Here is a 16,673-nt window from a genome sequence, read left to right on the forward strand (position 1 = left end):
TCTACTCTCCTTTACCCCACTCCTTTGCTCAGTCCTCCTCCTCTCTGCATTTGCAGCTGAATTCCCCTTTTCCTCCCTCCTTCTGCCTCCTCCTGAGTCCCGGGCTGCCCTTCCTCCCCCACGTTCCCCCATGCACTTATCCTCTTCCCTGGGGTGGGACACACTGCAGCCCTGCAGACCCCCACGCATGTCGCGGCCCCAAGGGAGGTGAGAGCATGCAGGTTCCTGGGTCCTGGCAATGCAGGCAGGGGCCGTGGGCAGGGATGGTGATGGTGGCCCTGGCACCACAGTGGGCCAGGCTGGGGACTCGCGGCCCCCCAGGACGGCCGTGCCGCGCAGCCTTGCTGCGGAAGGCGGGGTCTGGCCCACGGCTCCAGCGTGGCGGCTGCCAAGCCGCAGGGCACTGTGGGATGCAAACAGCCTCCTTCCACTCTGCAGCTTTGTTTTGTTTTAAAAAGTAACCCTGGGGCAGGAAGGAAAGAGCTTTGTACCCTTTGCCTCTGGGTGCTCCCCGAGCAGGCGATGTTCACTGGGGTCCAGAGCATCCCCTGCGACATGGACAGCAGGGTTAAAGCTTCTTTGCCTTAACGTGGGAAACTGTGGCCAGGGCAAAGGCAGGGAGGGACCAGCTTGGGCAATAGCTAAAAATGACAGCTAAGGGTCATCGCACAGCCTGTCCCTGCTCTGGCAGCCCCCAGCACGTCCCGGCTCCTTGTGCTCCGCACAGAGCTCCCGCCGTGCATGGGACCCTGGCACTTTATCCCATGCTTTGCTGCCCCGGGGGGCTGACTTTGAGGGTTTCCCCTGGGCTGGGGGCAGGATGCCGCAGGGGGGGCCTGGAGGGAGTCTGCTGGCTGGGGAGCCCGCAGGGCTCTTGCAATCCTCCTTGGTGGTGTCAGCAGCCCAGAGTAAAGAGGCCCTAAAGAGGGTCACGCTCTGTCTCCTTTGCACTAGTTGCTCCATGCAGAGCCCCTCCGGGACGGGACAGCGATGCCCCTGACACTGCACCCACGCAAGCCCCCTTTCTCCTGGGTGCAGACAGCCCCGCGCTGCTCCGTCTTCCCCGCCAGCCCCAAGCAAGTTTGCAGGGGTGATGCCCTCAGCCCTGCCTCAGACCAGGGCAGGAGGATCCCGACCCGGCATGCATGCGGGGAGGCAGAGGAGCCCATCGCCGGCAGAGCTGTGAGCCGCTCACTGGGTCTGGCTGGTTCACGTCTGGCAGAGGCGCTTGTCACTTGTGCAAGGCAGGAGGGGTTTAATTTAAACCAGATGAGCCAGGCTGCATCACAGGCAAGCCAGGAGGACAGGCTCCACTCCGCACCTCCCTTCCCCGCTGCGGCGCAGCACAGGCTGGGGCACGGCGCAACGCGTCGTGAACGTGAATTCCTGCGGTTTCCACGAGCGCTCAGGGAGCGGGAGCGGCGTGCATGGTGCTGCAGCAGAGCAAGGGGGACAGGCGAGGGGCGACGGATGGACGGGGAGGCTGTGTGGCTTGAGGAGAACCTCTCAGTATGGGCTGTATCTTCCTTGGCATGAACTCATAAGGCAGAAAGCAGTCACATCCCTGGAATTTCAACCCCCTTTCAGCCTCCAAAGCATTTTGGCCTGCAAAAAACAAAGCCTGGAAACGTTGGGTGCCTGCAAATGCTGCAATGCAAGCTTACATGTGCACATGTGGGCAGCGATGAAGCGCAGCTGCTCTGGGGGCAGCAGGAGGAGCTGCAGCTCTGGGGACCCCCACACGATGCGGCTGCTCCAGCACGGAGGGACAGGGAAAGGGGATGTGCCATTGGGTCAGGCAGTGTCCTGGATGGGAGCCCTGCGGACTGCTTTTCAAATGGCTTTTCAACTCTTTTGGGCTCTTTCCAAGGACCCTGGGGTTCACTTCCCAGGCCGTGCACAACTTTTTGTCACCTGCTTTTGCAGGCACAGAGCAATCGAGGACGAGCCACCCCGATCCCACAGACACCTTCCAAGCGCTCTCCCCGGCCGATGCGCTCCCCTTGCTCCCGGCCCCAGCACTGGGCTGTTTCTCCAGCTATTTCCGTTCCAAAGCAGACACACCCCAACTCCAAGTGGGGATTTTTCCCTTCCCAACCCTCTCTTCTGGCCAACAAGACATAGTACCATTAACCCTACGTTCCCAACCGCCCTATTCCCAGGAGGAGAAGATCCCAGTCTCCAAGTTTTTTCCCATCTGATCCCAGACGGCCAAAAATCACAGGGTTGGGCCTACGCACCAGTCCCCCTCCCTTATAGCTCTGGCTTTAAGTGACATGCCCAAGGATGAAGAGAGACGTGGTGGTAGAGGGAGGGGTGGGAACCCGGATCCCCCCCCCATCCAGCATCCCAACCCACCGCATCATGGCATGGATTGCGCTGACCTGCAAGGCCCCGAATGTGATGGGCTTCCAGTGTCCCCCACCAACGATCTGTGCACATAAGGGGGTTGGTGTCTGTGTACAGAGGAGTTTTAATTAGCTAATAATCTTTAATAGGGCTTAATTGCCTTGTTATAAAAAGTAATTACAGCAATACATCAATTAGAGCTGTAAAATTAATAGATTTACCAGTTGTATTTATTGAGAGGGCTGAAACTTGCAGTGAGCGGCATCCAGGGCAGAGCTGATGGGTGTGCTCTGATATGCCAACAGCAGAAATGAGAGCAGCTGCGGAGCCACTCTGGCATGAATCCTGTCCAAGCCCCTCTGCCCAAGACAGCTGAGGAACCACGAGCACCTGTGAACCGCCGTGATCAGCAGCTGAACTGTTATAACAGAGCGGATGGACAGACAGACATGCCAAGCATGAGAATGGGGCTCCATGGGTACAGACACAGGATCATGGGGTCCCTGCTGTGTCCTTCTGGGGCACTGGAACAAGTCACTTCTGCTCTGCTTGAGCTCCCGAGATGGGAACAGGTCTGTTTCCTTGGGCTGCATCAGACGCCTGCCCTGCAGCAACGCCCAAGGGGGTGCCTGTGTCCACCCGCAAGTGGTGCAAAAGCATCCCTAAAATCCAGCCTCTGAATCCCCCTTTAGCAAGACAGCAGGGACCCACGGGCGCAGCGGCAGAGGCAGGAGCACACGCACAGTGCTGGGCAGAGGGGAGCATGCCCCGGGGTCTGCAGCACGCTCTGCACTCGCCAAACTCTCGCCAAACCCAGGGGCGCTGGTGCTGCAGCTGGGCTGCCGGCAGGCAAGATGCGGCCGCTCCAGGCAGCCCAATGGAAAATATATCTCATGGCTTCCCCACGAGGGGAGGGTTTTAAAGGAAAAGCTGTTTTGGTGTCACGTTGCTTTGTGGCCCCGTTACCCGACCCGCACGTTAAGTACGCTGGGGATCGGGGTGGATGGGGTGCTGAGCCCTCCTGCCCCTTTCCCAGCTTTGCTGAGGGTCGTTCCTACAGAGCAAATCAATCTGTTTTCCATAAAGTCAGTAGACCATGCGTATACCCACCCAAAATATCCCATTTCACTGAAAGGAGCAAGTTTCTGAGTGTAAAATCCTGAGCAAGCCAGTTTTCTGCTCCCCACAACCCCCCGGCGCTGCTGGGTTGGGGTCATGCTCACATTTTACGACCATTTTTCCCCCAAGCAGCGAGCTTGGCGCGCGCAGGAAAAGCGAACACAATGGGCTGGCACCAGCCCGGGCCAACATGGGGTAGAGGACGGAGGCACGCACACACGCACCAGCATGGGATGTACCCCGTTAAATGCCACCTCAGGAACGACACCCATACCTGCAGCTGACTGGCGGGAGCCTGGCTCACCCCCCGTCAATCTGGAGGCGGAGGCTCGAAAGAGTTAAAAATCCCGTTGCGCTTTGCCCAGACACCTGGGGCAAATTAGGGCAACCTTAACCACTGCTGGAAATTAATCTCTGCTTCCCACACAGGCGGCAGCAGAGTCATCTCTGCTGCGGCGGGGAGCTGGGGGATCTCCCGCAGCGGGTGCTCTCTGCAGACACGCGGTGCCTCGAGGCAGGGCACAGTGGGGGGACCAGAGGCTTTGCAAATAAAAAAGCAGAGCTGCTAGTGGTAATTCCTGGCCACTCTCACTATTTGTGCTATATAAAGGTCTAAAGCAGCCGTGTCCCTTACGGTACTCCCAGGCAGGGATGGGCTGGTTGCAGCCGGGATGTGGTGTGAAGGCACGGGGCTGGGGGCTCCCTCCTGAGCACCCCCCTGCCACGGCTCGAGCTGGGCTGGGCTGAGGATGGTCCCGCGGTGTTGCCTCTCATGCAGCCGCGGGCAGCCTGCAGCACAGCCAGGGATGCACGGGCAGGGATGTGGTTTGCAGGGCTGCGGAGGTTTTCCTCCCGTGCAGTCTGTGCCAGCTCGCCCTGGCATGCAAAACACCGGTGCCTCCGAGCCCTGGCAGGTCCGGCAGCCAACGCCACGGGCAGGATGCAGATCTGCCTGCCCTCATCCCAGGCCAGAGAAATCCCCGGCTGTGTCAATGGGGTGGCAGCTCACCAGTTTCCTCGGAGGGCAGTGGAGGTGCCAAAGGGGATGTTTGTGCAGGATGGAGCTGGAGAAGATCCAGGACAGTCGCAGTGCTCAGCCTTCCCTGGCTGCCATGCCGAAGGTTCACAGGAAAGGTGGATAAAAGCCTCCAGGGCTCACCACAGCCCTGCTGAGCTTCCCCAGCATCCTCCACGACTCCAGCCCAGCCCCAAACCCGGCCTCAGGGCAAATTATGCCCAGGTTTGCTGGGATTCCGGTGCCTTTCCTTCATCCCTGGGGAAGCCCTGAGGTGGATGGCTGTGGGTGCAAGAAATTGCAGCCAGGGGCTGTTGCTGCTGCTATGGTAAAACAGCCACACGCTCGAAGGTCTCTACTGCCTGGGACTTTTGGGATTGCACGAGACAAATAACTCCAGGGATGGTTTCAGGATGAACTAATCCTACCTCTGAGGTGACCTCTCCTACTTTCACATTTTGCCCATGCGCACAGTGTCCAGCCCAGCACTTTTGCTCCTGCTTTCCAGGCAGCTACAGGGATTAAAAATCCCTGTATTACTGGGGGCTGTGCAGGGCCAGGCTGCCCTGTACCAGAGAGCCGCCTCTGGGCATCGCTCAGTCACTCCTGCAGCCCTGGGGAAGGGATGGGGACAGTGATGGGGCCAGGGACAAGGTACCTGAGCTGGGACAGTGCCAGGACGAACACCCGGAGTCCCGCACCCGCTGCGTGGGTATTCACATCCCTTTCCGCTGCCTTTAAAAGGGAGAACCAGGCAGAGGATGGCCTGTGAGTGTCGGCACACACCAGCCTCGGCGTGTCCCTCCTGGCATCCTTGGCACAGACGGGACAGAGCGGACGCACCCCGTGTTTCCAAACGGCGTCCCCACCTCCCCGGCAGTCCCCGCGCAGCTCCGTTCCCTTGGGCGGGTGCCACCGTCTCAGAGCCAGGGATGGCTCCTTCTGTCACTTCTTGGCAGCTCCCTGGAGAAGGGCTCAGGTCTCCAGAGGCCAGCATCCATGTCCACCCGGGAGCAGAGGGGATGACCCATCTCACACACTGGCAGAAGGAAATCTAGCCCCAGAGCATCCAGCCACCAGCAGCTTGAGGTCTTCCTGTGCCAGAGGTGCTTCATAAACTCACTATTCCACCAAAAACTCCATCTCATTCCTTTCTTGAGCCTTTTTGTCCTTTTGGCCACCCTGAATCCTAGAGCAACGAACACCTCAGTTTCATTACATGCTGCAAGAAACATCCCGGACGTTTTCTCATACAAAAGACAGTGTTTGCTTCTTTCAGCCCTGAATCACAGGGATACGGAAATCCCAATTCTTCCCTTCTTTCCTCCTAAATCTGCAACCCTTGCTGCTGCGGAGGCAACTTAAAGCATGACCGAGCAACGCTGAGAAGCTCAGAGAGCAGGATCCGAAGGGAAAAACACAGCGTTTATGGCGATTTATCTCCCGGCCCCGAGGCCTGACTCACACTCCCCGTGCACTTGGCATGTGGAGCATCCCCTGGGTTCCTCCTGCAGCGGAGAGCTGCTCGGAGAGGCTCCTGGAGGGGGAACCCACCTTCCCGCAGCGCCGCTGGGCACCGGGAGGGGACACAAGCCATGCCCAGGGCCTGGGTGGTGGGGGCTCCTCTGCAGCCGAGCACCCTCCCTCCTCTGCACCCCTCTGTATTTCCTGGAGATGAACCATCACTCTCCATAACCCATCAACAGGGGAAGCTGCGCCGGCCAAACACCGTGAGCCCAGACGGGTGCGTCAGCAGCTGCCTTTCATTCATTTCCCTTTACAGAGCTTTCTGCAACAGGGGTGTTTTCCTGCTATTTACTACCACCTCTCCCTCCCAGCCCTGCTCAGCTTTTCTGCTGGGGTGGGAGAGGAGAGGGATGTGGGTTGTCTGGCTTTATCACACTTGAGTGCTGTAAAAAAGCGATATTAAAAAAAAACTTGCACTCAAAATAGCGCAAAACGGAAGTGCTGGGGTAGTCCCGCAGATTACAGGAGAAAAAGAAACGGGCTCACTTGCAGAAATGAGAGCAGGACATTGCACGAAGCCATGGCCAGAGCATGGCACAGACTGTCCGAGCGAGGGGGACGCAGGATTTACCACCTGCTTGCTCCAGCCCAGACCCCACTGAGTTAGAGCAACCCCAAGGCTGCTCTTGTCTCTGCTACGGGTGAAAAAAAAGGCTTTCCCCAAAGCAGGGTGAACAAATCTGCCCCATGGGGGGGAAGCTCTGCATGTTGGCTCTGGGAAAGGAACTGGAGCCCCCAAAATGGCAGCAGGGAGTGCCCAGGCTGTGGTTTGCAAGGGGAGCTGCAGGCTGGCAACGCGGGGCGAAGCCGGAGCTCCCACGCGGCTGAGGTTCGCTGGCGCTGCTAATCTGAGCTGATCCTGCAGCATCTCTGCGTATGTGGGAGCTTTCCTAATGGGGTTTGGATGTAAAAGGCAACGGAGGCTGGAAATGAGTAGACTCACATCAAAGGAAAAATGTGATGTAAAAGTGCCTCGTCTCGGGTTTGTGCCGGGCAGGAGAGGCCAAGCAGCCAAACGGGCCTTTCTGTCCTCACTATTAATTACGGGCTGCGGTGTGATGGAGCCCAGCGGCCGAGCTCAGCGCCGGGCTGTTTGTTTGCTTGTTGCCAAGTGCCCTGTGGCTGCAGGCTGGGATCTGCAAGCCCTGTGGTTCAGCCGCTGTTTCGAATTCGCAGAGCGTGGTTTGAGACAGGGGAAGCCAGGGAGATCCCTGCCTTTGATCTGATGGCAGAGCTGAAACCAGAGGGTTGAGCTGGACTGGGGAGGATGGAGCCTGTGGTACCAGGAAAGGGGGATGTGCTGGCCGTGCTGGCACCGGTGGAGACCCCAGTTGCTGCAGAGAGCCAAGAGGATGGAGGCTGTGGGGCCCAACGGCAGCTGTCCATGCTGGTAACACACACAAGCCCCAACAACCACTGCACAAGAGGGGCTGGAGGACAAACCCACTGGGAATGACTCACGAATAGGCAGGAAACACCCTTGGCTTCAGCAACAAACACAGAGAGCACCAAACTGGCCTCCCGTTCCTGTGCTGGAGGTGAGTTTCCACTTCTATCTTTGCACTTCTCCGTGCAAAGCTTGGCCCCCACCCCCTCACTGGCCTTTCAGCTCTGCCATGCCTGGTCTGCAGGACTCAGTCGACCCCATAAAACATCCCCTCCACCTTCCAGCGAGCCATGAAGTCCTCAAAGCTCATCCATCCATGATGCACAGGTCCATGCCTCAGACTGCGGTAAACGCCTTCTCCCAGCCTTCTCCCATCTTAGCTCTTCACCTGGGAGTTTCTCTGGATGAAGATGATCTCTTTAAGCATACAGAATCATAGAATCACAGAATAGTTTGGGTGGGAAGGGACCTTTACAGGCCATTGAGTCCAACCCCCCGCCACGAGCAGGGACATCTTCAGCTAGATCAGGCTGCTCAGAGCCCCGTCCAACTTGACCTTGAATGTTTCCAGGGATGGGGCATCGACCACCTCTGTGGGCAGCCTGTGCTGGTGCCTCACCACCCTCAGCATAAAACATTTCTTCCTTATACCTAGTCTGAATCTCCCCTCGTTTAGTTTAAAACCATCACCCCTTGTCCTATCATGTCTGTCCCCATTTTTCTTATAAGCCCCCTCATGAGGCCCACACAGTCCCACTTCTTGAGCTTGCCCAGGCCCCTCTGAACAGCACCTCGCCCCTCAGGTGTGCCAACTGCACCGCTCAGCTTGGTGTCATCTGCAAACTTGCTGAGGGTGCCCTCGATCCCACTATGTCTCTGATGAAGCTAGTAAACAGCACCGGTCCCAGTACGGACCCCTGAGGGACACTACTCGTCACCGGTCTCCATCCAGACACTGAGCTCTTGACCACAACCCTCTGGATACGACCATCCAGCCAATTCCTTATCCACCGAACAGCCCACCCATGAAATCCGTATCTCCCCAGTTTAGAGAGAAGGATGCTGTGGGGGCCGTGTCAAAGGCCTTACAGAAGCCCAGACAGACGACATCTGTAGCTCTTCCCTTGTCCACTGATGCAGCCACTCCATCACAGACGGCCGCTGGTTTGGTCAGGCAGGAATTGCCCTTGGTGAAGCCCTGCTGGCTGCCTTGGATCACCTCCCTGTCCTCCATGTGCCTTAGCATAGCTTCTAGGAGGGTCTGCTCCATGATCTTCCCCAGCACAGAGGTGAGGCTGACAGGTCGGGACTTCCCTGGGTCCTCCTTTCTACCCTTTTTAAAAATGGGTGCAATGTTCCCTTCTTCCCATCCCCAGGGACTTCCCCTGACTGCCATGACTTTGCAAATATCATGGAGAGTGGCTGGGCGACTCCATCAGCCAGTTCCCTCGGGACTCTGGGACGCATCGGTCAGGTCCCATGGATGTACAGATGTTCAGGCTCCTCAGGCGGTCTCAAACCTGATCTTCTCTTACAGTGGGAGGGACTTTCTTTGACCTCCTTTTTCTGGCTGACATACCTATAGATGCTCTTATTATTCTTTGCATCCCTCACCAAATCCAGCTCCAGCTGCGCCTTGGGCCTCCTGACCCCATCCCTACGCAACCGGGCAGCGTCCCTATCCTCTTCCCAGGGTACCTGTCCCTGCTTCCTCTGCCTGTGCCGTTCCCTCTTGCTCTTTACTTTGACCAGCAGGTCTCGACTCAGCCGTGCTGGTCTCTTGCCTTCCGTTCCCGATTTCTTGCACCTGGGGATTGAGAGCTCTTGTGATCTACGGAAAGTGTTCTTAAGATCTGCCAGGTCTGTTCTGCTCCCTTCTGCCCGAGGGCAGTTTCCATGGGGCTCCTATTGACTACCTTCTTTAACAGCTGGAATTTTGCTTTCCTAAAATTCAGGGTCCTGACTTTACTCTTCACCTGTCCCATACCCCTCAGGCTGCGAACTCCGCCAGTGTACGATCACTGCAGCCCAGGCTGCCTCCAATCTTAACGCCTCTGATCAACTCACTTGCGTTGGTGACCAACAGGTCCAGTAACGCACCCCCTCTGGTAGGACATATCTACATGGCCCCCTGCAAGGCCAAGCCCTGCTCTCATCTGAGGATGCTGGAAACTACCATAATACAAATAAAGCCATGCATTATTAATGATTACACAGCATCATCCACACCACGTGCTCTGCACAGACCTCAGCTCTGTCAAGCAAGTGCCAACACCCAGGGTCTGACCAGCTGTGTGATTTTGCAGACACGTGGCCGGGTCCATCCTGGTTCCCTTCCCCGTGGCAGCAAGAGGCCAGCACAGCCAGCCAGCCCCGTGGGGCTCCGCACCAGCAAAGACACGGCATGAAACTGTCTCTCGCTGCGCAGAGCAGCACAGGCTGGGGGGGACCTGCTGGAGAGCGGCTCTGCTGGGAAGGCCCTGGGGGTGCTGGGGGGCAGCGAGGTGACCCTGAGCCAGCACCGGGCCCTTGGGGCCAAGGGGGCCAGCGGTGTCCTGGGGGGCATGGAAAGGAGTGTGGCCAGCAGGGCGAGGGGGGTTCTCCTCCCCCTCTGCTCTGCCCCAGTGAGGCCACATCTGGGGGGCTGCGTCCAGGTCTGGGCCCCCCAGTTCAGGAAGGGCAGGGAACTGCTGGGGAGAGGCCAGCGGAGAGCTACGGAGATGGTCAGGGGCTGGAGCATCTCCCTTGTGAGGAAAGGCTGAGAGACCTGGGCTTGTTCAGCCCAGAGAAGAGAAGGCTGAGGGGGATCTCATCGGTGCTTATAAATATCTGAGGGGTGGGTGTCAGGGGGATGGGGCCGGGCTCTTTCCAGTGGTGCCCAACGCCAGGCCAAGGGGCCACGGGCACAAGCTGGAACACGGGAAGTTCCCCCTGAACATGAGGACAAACCCCTTCCCTGTGCGGGTGCCAGAGCAGGGGCACAGGCTGCCCAGAGAGGCTGTGGGGTCCCTTCCCTGGAGACATTCACCCCCCGCCTGGACGCGGCCCTGTGCCCCCTGCTCTGGGAGTGCCTGCTCCAGCAGGGGTGGGACGGGGTGAGCTCCAGAGGGCCCTTCCAGCCCCCGCCAGTCTGGGATTCTGTGTGACCCCGCAACCCCCAGCCTCTCTGCCCCTGCCTGCCTGCAGCCCGCAGACGCGGTGGCCAAGGGGAGCCGCCAGCTCTCCAGGAAGCGACGGCAGGGTCACACACACCATGGGCGACCCTGGATCTGTCCCCCGGGAGAGGCTGTGTTTAGCAGCAGGGTGCTCTCCCAGCAGCACAGGGTCCCAGGCTCAGCTCAGCACATCCTGGCTTCCCAGACAGGGAACAGGAGCGAACGGCAGCACCATCTCGTGTCTGACGTGTGCAGTACAGAAGAGGCGAGTCCAGACCTGGGACAAACACTGTCCACAGGGACGCTGAGGCGGGTGGGCTCTGGGGGCTGCCAGCGTCGCAGCCACCCTCACCCAGTGGTTTCTGGAAGAGGCCGGGACTTATGACAGAGATGTCACTTGTCTCGGAGAAGTCCCCAGCCTGGAGACCCAGGGTGGTGTGGGGATCGTCCAGCTGCAGCTCGGAGCTCTCAGGCTCCCAGCAGTCTGGGGGTGCTCACCCACAGGGATGGCACCCCCTCGCTGCCCCATGCCACCCCGCTCTGCAGATCCCTGCTCTCGCTGCAAAGCACATGGCACCGAAAGCACAGGCACAGATTCATTTTTACAGGCACGGCGCCAGGGCTCAGAAACTGCTTCTCATTAGAAGAGCAGAGCCTGGTAATAAATGGTGCCGAGCTCCCATAATGGGCTGGCATCCTACCAAGGGATGCAACGGAGATGGGGAGAGGAGACAGCCCTCACCGGGGGCTGCACTGCCTGCAGCACTTGTCCCTGGGCACCCAGTGGGGCTCCGGGTTGCGGCGAGCACCCCATTGTTCCCACCTGATGCTGGTGTGGGGAGAAACAACCATGTCCTGACCCTGGCGGTGGCACAGAAGCACAGCGTCACCTCCCTCTCCCTGAGCAGCAACCACCCTACGCCGGACCATTTCTCCCCCCGCAGGGCTCCTTTGCCAACAGCATGCTACAAAGGGAGGAGAGAGGGGAAAAACGCTCCCGGACAGCGGACAGTCCTGGTGAGCCAGCCAGGAGACGGGACACGCTGCCAACAAGGCTGCTGGGTGAAAGCAGGAATTGGAAACCAGCTGCAGCCCCTGCACGGAGCAAACTAATGTGGTGCCACCAAGGATCAGGTGGGACAGGGATGGAGACGAACACAGAGCCCTGTGCAGATAAAAACTCACAGCATTGGACCAAAAACACAGCACGGGCTACTGGAGACTCAGGATGGAAGTGATATAGCTCCTGCATCCCAGCCCCTCTGCACGGAGCATGCCGGGCACAGAGCCGGGCTTCTGGGATGGACCCGTGGTCCATCCTTCCTTCCTCTCGCTGCCCTTCCAGCCCAGCTGCACGGCCCCGGCATCCTCCCCCGAGCACAAAACACTCCTCTGCTCTTGTCGGCACATCGCTGGCGCCGGGATCTCGTTGCTCCCGAGGCAGAGCGCCAAGCGATCTGGACGGGAATAGTTAGCAGGCTGACAGCCGGGCTGAGCTGCAGGTGTTGGGCTGACAGCAGCACCTCCCTGCTGCTCGGGGAGGTGGTGGGGGCAGCGCCAAAGCTTCTCCAGTTTCCAGACACAAGATCTCCAGGGAGGCTGCCTGGCCCAGGCACCAACTGGCAGACGTGGCATAACACCGCGGTGGGGATGGCCTGGCAGAGAGGTGCCGCTCTGCTGTGCCGCGACCCTGCCTGCTGCGGAAGCCTTGCCCGGTAAGACTTTTTGGTGCTGCCTGCAGCCAGCCTGGTCCCCAGCCCTGCACCTCTACACTGCCCTGAGCATCCGCCCCGCTGACACCGACCTTGCAGCTCATCTAAGCAAGATGATGGCTCAGGCATGGCCCAAGGAACCCACTGCATCTCCTGACACTGGGGTCTAGGATGGGCCCCCACATGTCTTGTGGGGGCAGGAGGAGGGCTCAGCCAGCTGGGTGGCTCTTTGCCAATGTGCCGAATTGTGCCATAGGCAAGAAACACCCCCCTGCAATCACCCACCAGGCAGGGAAGCCGAGCCCATCCACCCACCCTCTCCAAGGCAAAGCCAAGGCAGGATTTGAGGCAGGAGCAGGGTAAAACCCAGCATCAGCATCACCCCGGGTGTTACTCCCTCACCTGACCCACTGCCTCCTCCTTTGGCATGTCGTGGGGATGGGACGACACTGCCCTGAGCCACTTCCCAGCCTCCAAGACACCGAAACCATGGAGGCTTCAGCCACCAAGGGATGCAGTGGGGGTCTCTTGGGCTTTGCAAAAGCAGGGCCAAGGGCTGCCCCTTGCTCCTTTTGCTGGCCACCCCATGAAGAGGTCTGAGCCCAAGGCAGCACTGAGCCCTACCCGAGGTGAGATGTTGCAGCCAGGGGCTGTGGAAAACTTGGGCTTTGCCTCCTGTTCCTCTTCACCTTCTCCCTCCTGGCCACGTCCACATGAGAAACCTGCAGCCCTTGTGGGTTCAGCATGGCCCTCTGCCCCGCCGATGGCCAGGACCCCATGAGCTCCCAAGGGGTGGGCGGATGTTCCCACAGCCAAGGCAATCCCAGCATTTCGGGGAGCATCCGAGCTGTCTGCAACTCAAACTTGGATTTACACCAGGTGGCCCTTTGCTGCTTGCAGAGGATCTGGCCCCTTGGCAGGCTCTGAAATGATCCCAAGCCCCCCTGCTTTGTTATTAAATCAAATCCATCTGGCCTCAACCACGGACGTTTGTTATTCGAGATCCCTCGCAGAGCGGAGCTGGGATTAGCTGCTGGGCATGGGGGGATTCTCCCTCCCTCTCTCCCACCAGCTCCCAGCCCCTCCTGCCTCTCTCTTTTGTGTTTCTCCACTTCTGGGAGGAGCAGGGGGAGGCGCGGGCTCTTAAGGCAGCTTTTGTGCAGCGTGGAGCTGCACGGGTGTCCCCGTGGGACCATTATGCCACCGCGCTCCCAGCGGGTCCCATCTAGACATAATTGCCTGCACCTGACTTACCCGCGCATGGGGCAGCCGGAGCCCCCCGAACCTCGGGGACGCCGCGGGCCGGCAAGGCGGGTGACACGGTGCGTTATCCCAGCCGCCTGCCATTCCCGTGTCTGACCCCGAGCAGCCGGGACCGAAGCATTGCCGAGAGCCGCTTTCCCCAGGGGTTATCCCCCACCCCAGCCCTGGGGAACCCACCGTCCCAGGAGAGCGGAGGCAGGCGCCGGGGTAAATCAGAGCGATGCAGGACATGCTGCTGCTGAACAAGTGCTTTTAAGTGTTACAGCAAATGCTTTTAAGCGTTGCTGCTTGCCTGGGTCACTATCGCTGGTTTCCCTAAAGGCTGCAGCTTTCTGACCACTGTTTAGGAGTCGCTGGATTGAGCAATTGCCTCTGGCTGTGACCTCCATGAAGATGACCGATTTCCACTGCTCTGACTACAGAGAAAGTGGTGGGGGAAATGCAGCTGCTGATGAACTTCCAGCATGACACGGAGGCCGGGGACCCAGTTGGCGTGGGGAAGCACGTGTGCTCCGGGTGCCACCTTCGGGGCCAGGAGATGCCCATCGCCGCAGCCACCTCTACCCAGCAGAGACGAGGCGACAGCGTGTCTCGCTCCAGCCCCGCAGGGACCCCTCGAGGTTGGGCAGACAGGAGCCACGGTCCCCACAGGCTCCCCAGCACCAGGCCCTGTGTTCAGGCTGCCAGCAGAGGTACCAATTAGTGCACCAGCTCATTTCGGAGCTATCGCTGGGCACGGGCTTTTGCTGAACCATGCTGGAGGCTCAGGGCATGCCCGAGCCCTACCGCTCCCAGCTGAGCCTCACCTTGGCCGCTTGCATCTCCTCTGCTGCAAACTCCTCTCCAGAGGACACAGCTTATGGCCTCGACACACTGTTATCTCTACCACTGCTGGCGTACGTGGTCCCCAGCAAACTACAGATCGACCCTGCTCCTCGCCATTCCCCCCTCCAGCCCCATGGCCCCCCCAGAAGCTGTGGCGTGGGGCGCATCCTTCCTGGGACGGTCTGTCTTCACACGAGATGAACAATCGCAGCAAAGCGTTGAGTGAAGCTGGGTACGGTGTGAGCAGGACTGGACAAGTCAGAGACTAACTTTAAACACAGACTTGGTGTTTAAACCTCATCTGCAAAGCCAGAAGGAAGCAGCATGCCCAGGTTCCCTCTCCAGCCTTGGCAAACGTGTGATGCCTCGAATACATCCTCAAAGAGCCTGCACCATCCCCCACGTTCCCCTTTCATCACAGGCTTACCCGTACCAGAGCCCGTCCACCACCCGGCACCAGGGAGGTGGCACCCGAGCAGCCACTGCAGGGACAGCCCTTCGCCCCCAGGAACCATCGCAGCGTAGGCAGAGGCTCAGAGCGTCCGCCGCAGCAGCCTCCCGTCTCACCTCAGAGCTCTTCAGGAGCAGCCCGGAGATTCGGCGTCCCGCGGCCGGGTAATGTCCGATCTGCCGCATTTCTGCCTGACTTCCAAGTCCTGCTCCTTCTGCAGCTGGCTGGAAAATATAGAAGGAGACAAGGCACTTTCTCAGGAAGCCCTGGAGTCTGGGGCACGCAGCAATGCAATAATTAACAGCGGGTGCCTTCATTCCTGGCTCACGCACACATGTATGAACGTTATCGCGCCCACTCTGCTCTCTCAGAGGGTCCTCTACATTTAGGTTCAACGTCTGCATCCAGCAGGAACTTTTTCATGGCACAAGGAACCTTTCAGTGACAGAGACGGTGCCATCATCTTCTGCAGACAGCCCTGCGGGTACTAGTCTGCCCAGGGACCTCAGCACAGCTACGATGGAGTCCCAGCTCCTTCCCAGGCCGCCCTACCCCACGGTGGGCTGTCAGCCCGTTTTGGAGGAGGCCGGGAACGTGTCCACTTGACGTGCCTGAAAAGCAGCACACATCTCCCCGTTGCTATGGAAACACTTCTTTTAAAGCAAATTAATAATAATAATTAACACGATCTATTAAATAATAGTAATAGAGGCATTAGTAATGACTTGTAATTGGTAAAGCACTCTTAATAATACATGCTCGCTTCACGACCTGCTCCCAGCACAGGAACGGGGGCCAGGGATAGGATCTCCCACCCGGAGAGGAGTCCCGGGTTAGGGCAAGAGCCCTTTGCATTCAGTGCCGTAAAGGCAGGAGCTTAGCGAGCTTCAGTGAGGGATCAGACGTTTATCTGGATAATGAGGATGTCTAGACTGATAAGAAGAAGGGTTAAATTGGCTCAGGGCCCGATTCTGCCTCACCGCGCGGTTCGCGCAGCTTGGCACACTCCGGCGCCCTCAGGAGTAACTTGTGGGCAAAACCAAGATGGGTCGAGGCCGCGTATCCGCAACAGGGCTGGACACAGCCCTTGTTCTTCCTGTTTTTTAAGCCTAGCCATCAGAGGTATTGCCAGCATCCTTAACCCACAGAAGGCAGAGGCGAGGAGAACTCTAAGAAACCTTTAACATGTGCAAATTAGCCTTTCTGAGCTCTTATTTTTCTGCCTTAGCTATGCCCTCGCTGTCTCCCCATTCCCCGTCGAGTAAACCCCTCAGACTGCGGCACAGCCACCTACAACCTGCCCCTGTGCAAGGAAGGCAAAGCCTGTGGCAGGGGAGACCAGTTTAGACCGAACCATTGGCCTGGAACTGCACAAGACTCAGCTGGGCAAAGCGACCCTGGGTTTTGGAGTGACTGGGCAGAAACATGACTCTTGCTAACTCAAGTGACCCTCAAACAGCAGTGCCCAGGAAGGAGAAGGTATAGATGAGAAAGAGCATCTTCTCCCTCAGCCTCCCCTTCTTCCTCACCTGCTGCATCTGCTCCTAGGCCCAAGGCAAAGCCAGATCTCAAGGACTCGCAGGTCCCTGTGGCTCTGCGGCTTCCCCCAGCCAGGACAGCTCGGTCGCTCTGCTCTGCCTCACACACGCTGGCCCGTCGTGTCCCGCTCCTGAACCTCCATCGCCAAGAGCAGCATCCAGAGCGAAGCGGTGCGAGGCTGAGCCCAGCGGGACTTTGCAGCAGTGAAGAATCAATTGCGTGTGCAGCAGAGCTGCTGCTGCAGCTGGACGTGGAGCAGGAATCCCATGTGGATCCTCTGTCTGATGGAGTGGATCCGGCAGCCTGGCCTTACAGGGCTCTCTCCTCTACA

This window comes from Phalacrocorax aristotelis, chromosome 25, assembly GCF_949628215.1.
Source record: "Phalacrocorax aristotelis chromosome 25, bGulAri2.1, whole genome shotgun sequence".
NCBI classification, from domain to species: domain Eukaryota; kingdom Metazoa; phylum Chordata; class Aves; order Suliformes; family Phalacrocoracidae; genus Phalacrocorax; species Phalacrocorax aristotelis.